Here is a 12,888-nt window from a genome sequence, read left to right as displayed (position 1 = left end):
TTTTAAAACTTTCACAATGATTCTCTTTAAGATTCTATCAAATTACTTTTCTAAGTCTCTGTGAAATCCAAGTCATTATGAAGACAAGGACGATTGATAAACGGCTACAAGGCACCCATATCCTACCCATCTATTCAGTATACATAGGCCCTTTTTCTTTGTTTTATTTTGAGTGCCAAAGAACAAAACAAAGATCAAGTTAAACACAAAACAGTCACTCTTTGCTGAAGGGTGGGATGATATCTGAGACAGCCAAACTGGTTATCTGTTAGGGAGGCTCTTTGAATCCTGCTGCCTCATTGGTTTCCCATTGTAAAGGTTGCTTTGGCCTTTGTGCACACTTGGAGGAAATCTTATTCATTGTGTTGTCACGTCTATGAAATAGAGCTCTTTAATGACAACATTGCTGTAAGATAGAAGGTAACCTTTGCTTCACTATCAGGCAGCTGGGGAAGTGCAGTCATATCTCAGTGCTGAGAGTGATGTCATTGAAAGATGAGGTTGTTAAAGAGAGAAACCAAATACAAAGCAGTGGACTTCCACTTCATTCTTGCCAGTAGGAAGACATTCCATCCAGGAAAAAATGTCCTGGCTGGAGTGGATTACTCCTGCCATGATGGAACAAAAGGTGTTGATAGCTGCCAGGAAACCAAACTGTGATATAAAGCAAGTATGTCACAAAGGAGTTGTGTTTCCTTTCTTTTTGCTCCGTTGCCCATAAGTAAGAGAACTTTATCTCTGTAAATAAAGCACTAAGGCAGAAGACAAGCCTGACCAAGCAGTGGTACAGTGGATAGAGCACCAGCCTGGGATGCTGAGAACCCAGGTTTGAAACCCTGAGGTCGCCAGCTTGAGCACAGGCTCACCAGCTTGAGCACAGGGTCGCTGGTTAGAGCATGGGCTCATAGGCATGACCCCGTGGTCGCTGGCTTGAGCAAGGGCTCACAGGCTCAGCTGTAACCCCCCAGTCAAGGCACATGTGAGAAAGCAATCAATGAACAACTGAAGTGCCCCAATGATGAGTTGATGCTTCTCATCTCTCTCCCTTCCTGTCTGTTCCTGGCTGTCTCTCCCACCTCTCCAAATTAAAAAACAAAAAAACAAACAGGACAAAACAGGGACAAGGTTGTAAATTTTAATTTAATTTCCCAAATTAGTAACCCTTCTAAACTGCATCTTGTAGCTAAGACTTTAAATTGGTAGTTGGCTTCCTCTTAACCTATAATGGGTGCAGTTTATCCTTTGGGGAATGCCTAGGTCTCTATAAAAAATACAAAATACCAGAAATCCATTTTATAATCTACCCTGTTCTGAAATTATTATAACTATTTTTATGCATATGCTAGTCTTAAACTCAGTATAATTTTTTTTTTTTTAACTCTTGCCATTGCCAATAATGTGGGCAGGTACCATTCACCAGCTTTTCAGTTGCCATTTCAGTTTTCTGGGGGTCAAGTTTTCTTCTCATTTTAGCTAACTCTGGAATCTTTAAGGATTAATTATGATTTTGTGAGTCTTCTGGACCCTCTGTTCCTTTTCTTTCTCTTTCTTGCTGCATCATCTAGACCTCACTATTCATTTTATCCATTCCAAATGGAGGCCCAGGTTATAGGGCTCAAGGCAGCCAGCATGACTCCTTGGAAACAGGCTCGGCAAAGGATTTGATAAGTGAAGTACTGGGAACTCTCAGCGGAAACGAGGTTTGAGAATTTTCCATGAATTTTTGTCGTTGTTTTCTTTGCTCTATTTCCCATCCAAATTTATAATTGAAATATAATCGTTTTATGTATCCACATCTGGACACAGTGCCGTCTATTTATGCAATATGACTGCAAAGATGTTTGGAGTGGTGGAACATCTGGTAGAAAAGAAGGGTTTTTTTAATACTTGTCTAAATTATGGATGTTGTAATTTTTATTTTTCTATTCAGTGTTTATAAAAGAGTTGAATTTTCCACGTTGTTGATACAAATTGTATCATTTTTCCAATTGTATTTTCAAAGCATACTTACACCATGCCCAAGCCAGAGATTCTGTTTCAGTCGCCTGTGGTAGGGGTCAGGCATGTGTGATTTTTAAAACTTACCAGGTGATTCAGAACTAGACTCCTGTTTGAGAACTAATAATATAAAAATTAATTTTCATATTTTTATAATGATATCACTTTGAATTAAAAAAATAGTTGTTTTCATCTATCCATTTTTAAAATAATGTGCTGGAGATTATTTAAATGATTTTTATTTACATTCATATTTCCACGGATAAAACTTTTAAAAGATCTGCTCTTTTCAGCATCATACTAAGATTGTGATAGCTGTATTCATTAAAGTTGGCAAAATTATATTTCTCAGTGTCATCAACAAGAGAACAGACATAAATTTTTGTTGTCATCTGCTTAACTTTAAAATAGCACACTGTACCTCTCACGAGGTGTCCCAGTGACAGTGACATCATCTTTAAACCCTGGATGGCAATCTCTGATGGACCTCTGTATGCCCAGAGAAGACAGGGCGACCTGAAAGTCCAGCTGCTTTCTTAAGGTCATTCAATTTCTGAATGATTATCCAGAATACTCCGTTGTGGAAACAGACAGTGCGGGCTCGGAGCAGACGCTGCAGGCCGGCCTGTCCCTCCGCGGGAAGGCTGTGGTGCTGATGGGTGACAGCACCGGGATGCGCACGGCCCTCGAGGGCAACGGAAAACGGCCCCGCTCCAGAGAAACTGCTGCCTCATACCCGAGGGAACGTGGGCCTTGTGTTCACCACGGAGGACCTCGCTGAGATCAGTGACATGATGATGGCCAATAAGATGCCAGCTGCTGCCCCTGCTGGTGTCACTGCCCTGTATGAGGTCACTGCACCAGCCCAGAACACTGATCTGGGGGCCTGAGAAGTCCTCCTTTTTCCAGTTTTTAGGCATCACCCCTAAAACCTCCAGGGGTACCATTGCAATCCTGAGTGCAGCTGATTAAGACTGGAGACAAAAGGGGGAACCAGTGAAGCCACACTCCTGAACATCTTCCCCTTCTCCTCTGGGCTGTCCATCCGGCAGGCGTTTGCCAGCGGCCGTATCTACCACCCGGAAGTGTTTGCCAGCAGCCGTATTTACCACCCGTAAGTGTTTGACGTCAGGAAGGAAATTGCATTCCCTCTTCCCTGGGGGGTGTCCACAAGGCTGCCAGTGTATGTCTGCAGATTGTTACTCAACTTTTGTATCAGGACCCCATTTTATCATCAATGGGTGCATCAGGTCCTGGCTTTGTCTGTGAAGACTGATTACAACTTCCCACTTACTGAAAAGGTCAAGGCCTTCTTAGATGATCCGTCTGCTTTCCTGGCCACTGCCCTGTGACTGCTGCACCACCGCTGCTCCTGCTGCTGCCACAGCTCCAGCAAAGGCTGAAGCAAAGGAAGAGTCAGGGGAGGGCAGACGAGGATATGGGAATTTGGTCTTTGACTTATCATGAAAACGCAAACAGTTCAACCATATCTGTTCAACCATATCTGCATGCACCCAGACTGGGATCCAACCAGCAAACTCACTAGAGGGCAATGCTCTGCTCATCTGGGGCGTTGCTCCTTTGCTCAGTAACTGAACTCTTCTTAGCACCTGAGGAAGAGGTCATGAAGGCATCCTCAGTGCCCTGGGCCAACTTGCTCCAATCGAGCCATGGCTGCAGGAGGGGAATGGAAAGAGAGAAAGAAAGAGAGAGGAGAGAGAGAAGAAGCAAGAGTGGGAGGAGTGGAGAAGCAGATGGAAGCTTCTCCTGTGTGCTCTGACCAGGAAGCAAGCCTGGGAGATCCATACGCTGGGCCGATACTCAACCACTGAACTAACTGGCCAAGGGTAATCTCTTCACCTTTATTACTCACAATTTCTTGAATGTGGTGATGAGTAACTCTTGAATGGGTGGATTTTTTTTTTTTCAGGACTAACAAAAGAACTGTTTCTGGATTCTCAGTTCCACTGATCTATTTGTCTGTTCCTGAACAAATGCCACAATTCCTTAACTAATAATTTTTTATATATATATATAAATAAATTTTTATTTTAATGGGGTGACATCAATAAATCAGGGTACATACATTCAAAGAAAACATTTCCAGGTTATCTTGTCATTTAGTTATGTTGCATACCCATCACCCAAAGAGAGATCGTCCTCTGCCACCCTCCATCCAGTTTCTCTCTGTACCCCTCCCCCTCCCCTCCCCCTCTTCCCTCCTTCCCTCCCCCCACCCCCCATAGCCACCACACTCCTGTTCATGCCTCTCAGTCTCGCTTTTATGTCCCACTAATGTATGGAATCCTGCAGTTCCTGTTTTTTTCTGATTCACTTATTTCACTCCGCACAATGTTATCAAGATTCCACCATTCTGCTGTAAGTGATCCGATGTCATCATTTCTTCTAACTGAATAGTATACCATGGTGTATATGTGCCCCATCTTCTTTATCCAGTCTTCTATTTTTTTTACAGTGATTAAAAGCCTTTAAGCAAACTCTTGGCCAATACAGGAAGAATCCATAAAAGAGTAGTGTTTTTAACAAGTTCACCAAGTCCAAGTTGGCCCCATCACCATGCCAAATCCCTGAAAAATGCAACCCAACCACAGTTCAGTCTGTTTGGAGCTGTCACAGGGAGCAGGAGTCCAGGAAAAGTCCACACAGAAAAAGTCTGCATGGCACTGGAATTGTTGTCACCATTCTATACTTTGCAGCTCCTGTCCAAGTCCCAATGACAGCTGCTTCTAGCTGGTAATGATTCAGGTAGACTGGAAAAACCATTTGCAGCATGCGTGGATATGGAGCTTCTGTTCTCCTCTGCCTGGGGAGTTGAGGCCATGTTGCTTTTCCCTGGAGCTCTGCGACTGTGGCATGATAAAGAGAACCTTGGGATACACTAAGCTGGTGGCAAAGGTAAATTCATAATACAAGTTGGCAAAGGGGGGAAAGAGAGCTCTAAATTAGGAGTAGGTCCCAGCCTGAAATATGAGTGGGGCATTGAGGTAGGAGGGATAAAGGAAACACTATATACTAAGCAAAGCAGCAGAAAATAGGACTATCAACACCCACAACAGAGATCTTTGAGGGAAGAATAAAAAACCTGACTATTCAGGCAAAACATAGTTAAGTGGCCCTTGTGCAAATGAGATCAGTTTACCTGCTTCTTGGAAGAAATACCGTAGGCTCGTCCACAGTGTCATAGATGGGGCCGATGGCCCTGGGCACCTTCAGCCTTCAGTGGCAAACCCCAGCTTTCTGGGCAAGGTTAGGTCATAGGTGGCTGGAGCAGGGCTGGAAGAGACTGAACCCTCCCTTAGAGGAGCAAGGGGGAAGCCCACCTTCCAGTGTCCCTGTTTCCTCACAGCAGAGGTATGTAAGCCTGGCAGGCTTTAGCTCAATGACCTTCCTTTCCACTATTGAAGCAGGACCCAGATGGTATCCTATGAGACCCCTTTGGGGCGGTGGAGCCTTTAAGGGTGTATCCTAAAAGCTGGTAGTTCCTCTGATCTCTATTGGGCTTTTTCTGCCTCTAGGTATCTTAAAAGCCAGGCTCAGAAGATCTCGCTGAGGGGTTTGAGGATCCCCATCTGCCTATATAAATCTTTTCCACATATCTGGAGCTATTTGGAAAAAGACAAACCAGTGTTATTAGCTGGATCTAATAAAGAAGGTAGTAGTTTGCAGGCAAAAAAGATTTGGTGTCTCCTGTTCATCAGCCTTCAAAGGAAATGTAAATTTTTTTTTTAAAGTAAAAAGCATGATATGGTGGTAGACCTGTAGGAATCATTGGCCTGGTGTGCAGGATTCCCAGGTTCAATTCCTGGCCAGAGCACACAGGAGATGCGCAGATCTACCTCCCCACCCCTCCCCCTCTCCCTCCCCTCCCTCCTCTCAGTCTCACTTCCCCTCCCGCAGCCAAGGCTCCACCGGAGCAAAGCCACCCCGGGCAGTAAGGATGGCCCCATGGCCTCTGCCCCAGTCGCTAGAATGGCTCTAGTTGTAACAGAGCTACACCCCAGATGGGCATAGCCTCCCCCTCCCCGGTAGGCATGCCAGGTGGATTCCGGTCAGGCACATGCGGGAGTCTGCCTGACTGCCTTCCCATTTCCATCCTCAGAATAATACAAAAAATAAAGAAAGAAAAGAAAAAATACAACAACAAAAAAAAGAAAATAGGAAAAAAGGAAAAAAAAAAAAAAGGGCATTCCCTTGTGTTAAAGCTCCAGGGAGTGCGGAGTGAGCTTGAGTATGTCCTATGAAACATGGAGCTCTATGTTGACATATAAGTCTTTGAAGAAGGAGGAACTGCTGAAATAGTTCATCAGCATTTGTCCCTAAGACAGCAGTCTTTATAGTGGAAACACCATAAGTAAATATTTGCTGTCTGTCTATAGATTAAAGGGGGAATATGGCAAATGCTGAAAAGCCATGCTCTTTGTGCCCCTCCCCTCCCCCAACCCCCTCCCTCTCCTCCCCCCACCCTGTACCGCCAACACTGTTGTCCATGTCTCTGAGTCTCATCTTTATGTCCCACCTATGTATGGAATCATATAGTTCTTAGTTTTTTCTGATTTACTTCTTTCGCTCAGTATAATGTTATCAAGGCCCATCCATGTTGTTGTAAAAGATCCTATGTCATCATTTCTTATGGCTGAGTAGTATTCCATAGTATATATATACCAAAGCTTTTTAATCCACTCGTCCTCTGCTGGAAACTTGGGCTGTTTCCAGATCTTTGCTATTGTGAACAATGCTGCTATAAACATGGGGGTGCATTTCTTCTTTTCAAACAGTGCTATGGTGTTCTTGGGGTGTATTCCTAACAGTGGTATGGCTGGGTCAAAAGGCAGTTCGATTTTTAATTTCTTGAGGAATCTCCATACTGTTTTCCACAGTGGCTGCACCATTCTGCATTCCCACCAGCAGTGCAGGAGGGTTCCCTTTTCTCCACATCCTCGCCAGCACTTATTCTGTGTTGTTTTATTGATGAGCGCCATTCTGACTGGTGTGAGGTGATATCTCACTGTGGTTTTAATTTGCATTTCTCTAATCATTAGTGATGTTGAACATTTTTTCATATGCCTATTGGCCATCTGTGTGTCCTCTTTGGAGAAGTGTCTATTCATTTCTTTTGCCCATTTTTCGATTGGATTGTTTGTCTTCCTGGTATTAAGTTTTACAAGTTCTTTATAAATTTTGGTTATTAACCCCTTATCAGACGCTATGTCAAATATATTCTCCCACTGTGTAGTTTGTCTTTTTATTCTGTTCTTATTGTCTTTAGCTGTGCAGAAGCTTTTTAGTTTGATAAAGTCCCATTTGTTTATCCTGTCTTTTATTTCACTTGCCTGCGGAGACAAATCAGCAAATATATTGCTGCGAGAGATGTCAGAGAGCTTACTGACTATGTTTTCTTCTAAGATGCTTATGGTTTCATGGCTTACATTTAAGTCTTTTATCCATTTTGAGTTTATTTTTGTGAGTGGTGTAAGTTGGTGGTCTAGTTTCATTTTTTTGCAGGTAGCTGTCCAATTTTCCCAACACCATTTGTTGAAGAGGCTGTCTTTACTCCATTGTATTTCCTTACCTCCTTTGTCAAATATCAGTTGTCCATAGAACTGTGGGTTTATTTCTGAGTTCTCTGTTCTGTTCCATTGATCTATGTGCCTGTTCTTATGCCAGTACCATGCTGTTTTGAGTACAATGGCCTTATAATATAACTTGATATCCGGAAGTGTGATACCTCCGCTTTATTCTTCCTTTTCAAGATTGCTGAGGCTATTCGTGTTCTCTTTTGGTTCCATATAAATTTTTGAATATGTGTTCTAAATCTTTGAAGTAAGTCATCGGTATTTTAATCAGTATTGCAATGAATTTATAAATTGCTTTAGGTAATATAGACATTTTAATGTTTATTCTTCCTAACCATGAGCACGGTATATGCCTCCACTTATTCGTATCTTCCCTGATTTCTTTTATCAATGTTTTATAATTTTCTGAGTACAGGTCTTTAATCTCCTTGGTTAGATTTATTCCTAGGTACTTTATTTTTTTGGTTGCAATGGTAAAGGGGATTGATTCCTTGATTTCTCTTTCTGACAGTTCATTATTAGTGTATAAAAATGCCTCTGATTTCTGAGTATTGATTTTATATCCTGCCACCTTGCCAAATTCATTTATCAGGTCTAGCAATTTTTTGACTGAGACTTTAGGGTTTTCTATATATAATATCATATCATCTGCAAATAATGATAGTTTTACTTCTTTTTTTCCAATTCGGATGCCTTTTATTTCTTTTTCTTGTCTGATTGCTGTGGCTAGGACTTCCAGAACTATGTTGAATAAGAGTGGTGAAAGGGGGCACCCCTGCCTTGTTCCTGATCTTAAGGGTATTGCTTTTAATTTTTGCCCATTGAGTATGATGTTGGCTGTGGGTTTGTCATAGATGGCCTTTATCATGTTGAGGTATGTTCCCTGTATTCCCACTTTGCTGAGAGTTTTGATCATGAATGGGTGCTGGACTTTATCAAATGCTTTTTCTGCATTTATTGAAATTATCATGTGGTTTTTCTCCTTTCTTTTGTTTATGTGATGAATCACATTGATTGATTTGCGAATATTGTACCAACCTTGCCTCCCCAGAATAAATCCCACTTGATCATGGTGTATGATTTTTTCCATATATTGCTGGATCCGGTTTGCTAATATTTTGTTGAGGATTTTTGCATCTAAGTTCATCAGGGATATTGGCCTATAATTTTCTTTTTTTGTGTTGTCTTTGCCTGGTTTTGGGATCAGAATTATACTTGCCTCATAAAAGGAGTTTGGAAGTCTTCCTTCCTCTTGAATTTTTTGAAATAGCTTGAGAAGGATAGGAGTTAGTTCTTCTTTGAATATTTGGTAGAATTCACTTGTGAAGCCATCAGGCCCAGGACTTTTCTTTTTTGGGAGTTTTTTGATAGCTGTTTCAATCTCATTTGTTGTAATTGGTCTGTTTAGGTTTTCTGATTCTTCCAGATTGATTTTTGGAAGATTATATGATTCAAGGAATTTGTCCATTTCATCTAGGTTGTCTAGTTTTTTGGCGTACAGTTCTTCATAGTATTTTCTTACAATATTTTGTATTTCTGTTGTGTCAGTTGTTATTTCTCCACTCTCGTTTCTAATTTTATTTATTTGAGTCCTCTCTCTTTTTTTCTTGGTGAGTCTTGTTAAAGGTTCATCGATCTTGTTTACCTTTTCAAAGAACCAGCTCCTGGTTTCATTGATCCTCTGTATTGTTTCTTTAGCCTCTATGTCACTTATTTCTGCTCTGATCTTTATTATTTCCTTCCTTCTACTAGCTCTGGGCTTTACTTGCTGTTCTTTTTCTAGTTCTTTTAGATGCAGGGTTAAGTTGTTAATTTGAGCTTTTTCTAGCTTCTTGAGGTATGCCTGTAATGCTATAAACTTCCCTCTCAGGACTGCTTTTGCTGTGTCCCATAAATTTTGAGTTGATGTATGCTCATTATCGTTTGTTTCTAGGAATTTTTTAATTTCTTCTTTGATCTCAATGTTAACCCATTCATTGTTTAATAACGTGCTATTTAGTTTCCAAGTGTTTGAATGTTTTTCAATTTTTCTATTGTGGTTGATTTCTAGTTTAATGCCATTGTGATCAGAGAAAGTGTTCGATATGATTTCAATCTTCTTAAATTTGTTGAGCCCGCTTTTGTGCCCTAACATGTGGTCTATTCTAGAGAATGTCCCATGAGCGCTTGAAAAGAATGTATATTCTGCTCTTTTAGGGTGAAAGGTTCTGAAGATATCTATTAAATCGAGTTCATCTAATATGTCCTTTAAGTCTGCTGTTTCTTTGTTAATTTTCTTTCTTGAGGACCTATCTAATGATGTTAATGGGGTATTGAAATCTCCTACTATTATAGTATTGCTGTTGATCTCGCCCTTTAAGTCTATCAAAGTCTGCTTTATATATTTAGGTGCTCCTATATTAGGTGCGTAGATATTTATAATGGTTATATCTTCCTTTTGGATTGCTCCCTTTATCATTATGTAGTGACCTTCTTTATCTCTAACTATGGTCTTTGTTCTAAAGTCCATTTTGTCTGATATAAGTATTGCTACCCCAGCTTTTTTTTCATTTCCATTTGCGTGAAATATTTTTTTCCATCCTTTTATCTTCAGTCTGTGTGCATCTTTTGATTTAAGGTGTGTCTCTTGTAGACAGCATATGTATGGGTCCTGTTTTCTTATCCACGCAGCTACCCTATGTCTCTTGATCGGATCATTTAATCCATTAACATTTAAGGTTATTACTGATATGTAATTGTTTATTGCCATTTTTTTTCTTTAAAACTGTTTTTCTCTTTTGCTATATTCTTTTTTTCCTTTGATCTGTTTACAACAGGTCCCTTAGCATTTCTTGCAGCCTTGGTTTGGTTGTAGTGAAATCCTTTAGTTTTTTTTTGTCTGTAAAGCTTTTTATTTCTCCTTCAATTTTAAATGATAGCCTTGCTGGATAAAGTAGTCTTGGTTGTAGGTTCTTGTTCTGCATTACTTTGAATATTTCTTGCCATTCCCTTCTGGCCTCAAGTGTTTCTGTTGAGAAGTCAGAAGTCATCCTTATGGGGGCTCCTTTGTAGGTGATTGTCTTTTTTTCTCTAGCAGCTTTTAATATTTTCTCTTTATCATTTAGCTTTGGTAATTTAATTATGATGTGTCTTGGTGTTGGTTTCTTTGGGTTTCTCCTTAATGGAGTTCTCTGTGCTTCCTGAACATGTGAAATGTTTTCCTGCCTTACTTGGGGGAAGTTTTCCGCTATAATATGTTTGAACAAAGTCTCTATCCCTTGTTCTTTCTCTTCTTCTTCAGGAACCCCTATGATGCGGATGTTATTTCTCTTCATGTTGTCACAGAGCTCTCTTAGAGTTTCCTCAGACTTTTTGAGTCTCTTTTCTTTTTTCTGCTCTGCTTCCATGCCTTTATTTATTGTGTCCTCTAACTCACTGATTCGATTCTCTGCTTCATCCATCCTGCTTTTAATTCCTTCCATTGTATTCTTTATTTCAGATATTGTATTTGTCATTTCTGTCTGATTCTTTTTTATTATTTCAATGTCCTTTTTTATATTTGTTATCTCTTTATTTAGGTTTTCGTAATGGCCATCTATGGTGGTTCTAATATCTTTGAGCATCCTAACAATCGTTATTTTAAACTCTGCATCTGGTAATTTGGTTATATCTGATTCACTTAGGTCCTTTTCTGGGGATTTCTCTTGGTTTATTTGTGTTGTATTTCTCTGCCTCCGCATTTTCTCTTCACGAGAGTGGCTGTGATCACGTGCTCGGGTGCACAAGGGTTGGTGGCCTTGGCCTTTGCCCCGCCCCCGTGTGTGATGTTATGCTCGGTCCTGAGGGCACTGGCGAGCACCTTTGCTCAGCTGCGGGTCTCCGCCTGTTTCCGAGCTTTCGCCCTGCCTTTGCAGGATGATCCCACTCAAGGAACAGCTGCTAGCCTTGGCTCTACCACCAGGAAAGGCTGCGTGCCCAAGCTCAGCTTCGTAGCGGAACTCCGCCTCTTCTGGGCTTTTGGCTCCACCCTTGCGGGAGGAGCTGGCTATCACGTCAGACCGCAAGCCTAGGTTGCACAGGCGGGGCAGGGATGTGCTCCTCTGCCCTTGCTCCGGGGCTGGTTTCTACCCTTTCTGGGTTTCCCGCCCTTCTCCCGGAGGCTGGATTACAGGCTGCCGGCAGCTGAGCTTAGCCGCTTTTGCACGCCCCCTTCTCCCTAGCCGGGCAAGATTGAGCTCACACCTGAGCCCACTGGTGGCCAGCCGGCTTCCGCCCCTGCCAGCAGAACCGCGCTTTTGTCTCCTGCTGCCGCCCGCTCTCTGGTGCGCCCTCAGCCGTGTGGGTGGGGGCGTTGCAGCTCGGACCCTAAGACTCACTACCGTAGACCCGAAAGCTCCCTCCTTCTATGCGACTCTGCTCTGGATGCCGCGGGGGAGCTTGTTTGGCTGCTCTCCTGCTTCCCTTTGCTGGTACTGCTGTTTCCGGGGGAAATATTCACTTCAGCTTTGGGGAGTGACTCGTCCCAGGGGTTAGGGTGGCTATCTCCCAAAATGTTTTTCCCTATGCCTCCTAGATTGCACTCTCTTCCTGTTACTGTGGTTCTCTCCCCTCTCCCTCTGTCTCCAGGAGCCCCAGGTGAGTGTTTGTGAGAGAGATGTTCTGTGTGGTCCCTTTAAAAAGGATCCTGGGTCTGAGAAATCAGACTCTCTCACAAACAGTATCCTGACTTGTTTCCAGCTAAATACTGTCCTTATGCTTCTTCTGGGCTCTGGGGCTGCAGGCTGGGGCTTTGTTCCTGGGGCTCAGGGCCCTTTCCCCTCTGCTAAACTCACTTCCCACCACGCGAGTCTCTCCCTGCTGCCGTTCGCTCCGAGAAGCTGGGCAGCCCTCTCCGCGTTTCCGCTTTTCCTACCAGTCTCTGGGTGGCTTCTTCAGCGTTCCTGGGTTGAAGAGTCCTTTTAGTTTAGTCCAAAGTTGGTTTTTCCAGTTGATAGTTCATAAAATTAGTTTGTAATCCACATTGGTTCTGGGAGGTAGATGCTGGTACCTTCGCCTACTCCAGCGCCATCTTGTCCGTCCTTAACTAATAATTAATACTGCATTATGATACATTGTCATCTGATAAGCAATGTTTCACCATGATAATCTTCTTCAGAAGTTTCCCAACTATTTAGGGAACTTTGCACTTTCATTAAACTCAGTGAAATCAGGTTTTTCTTTCTTTCTCTTATACAGAAGAAAACATGTAACAGGAATAGGAAATTATGGAGAATCAACAACTTTTAAGAAAATAATCTCCATGAATATGGTGTATCAC

At 42.1% G+C, this 12,888-nt stretch overlaps 1 pseudogene; it reads left to right on the top strand.

Annotated features, from left to right (window-relative positions):
• Nucleotides 1–2,491: 2,491 nt before the first annotated feature.
• LOC136334052 (large ribosomal subunit protein uL10 pseudogene) lies at nucleotides 2,492–3,465 on the top strand (annotated as a pseudogene).
• The last annotated feature ends 9,423 nt before the right edge of the window (nucleotides 3,466–12,888 follow it).

This window comes from Saccopteryx bilineata, chromosome 4 (genome assembly GCF_036850765.1).
Source record: "Saccopteryx bilineata isolate mSacBil1 chromosome 4, mSacBil1_pri_phased_curated, whole genome shotgun sequence".
NCBI classification, from domain to species: domain Eukaryota; kingdom Metazoa; phylum Chordata; class Mammalia; order Chiroptera; family Emballonuridae; genus Saccopteryx; species Saccopteryx bilineata.
This window is presented reverse-complemented; position numbering and strand designations above follow the sequence as displayed.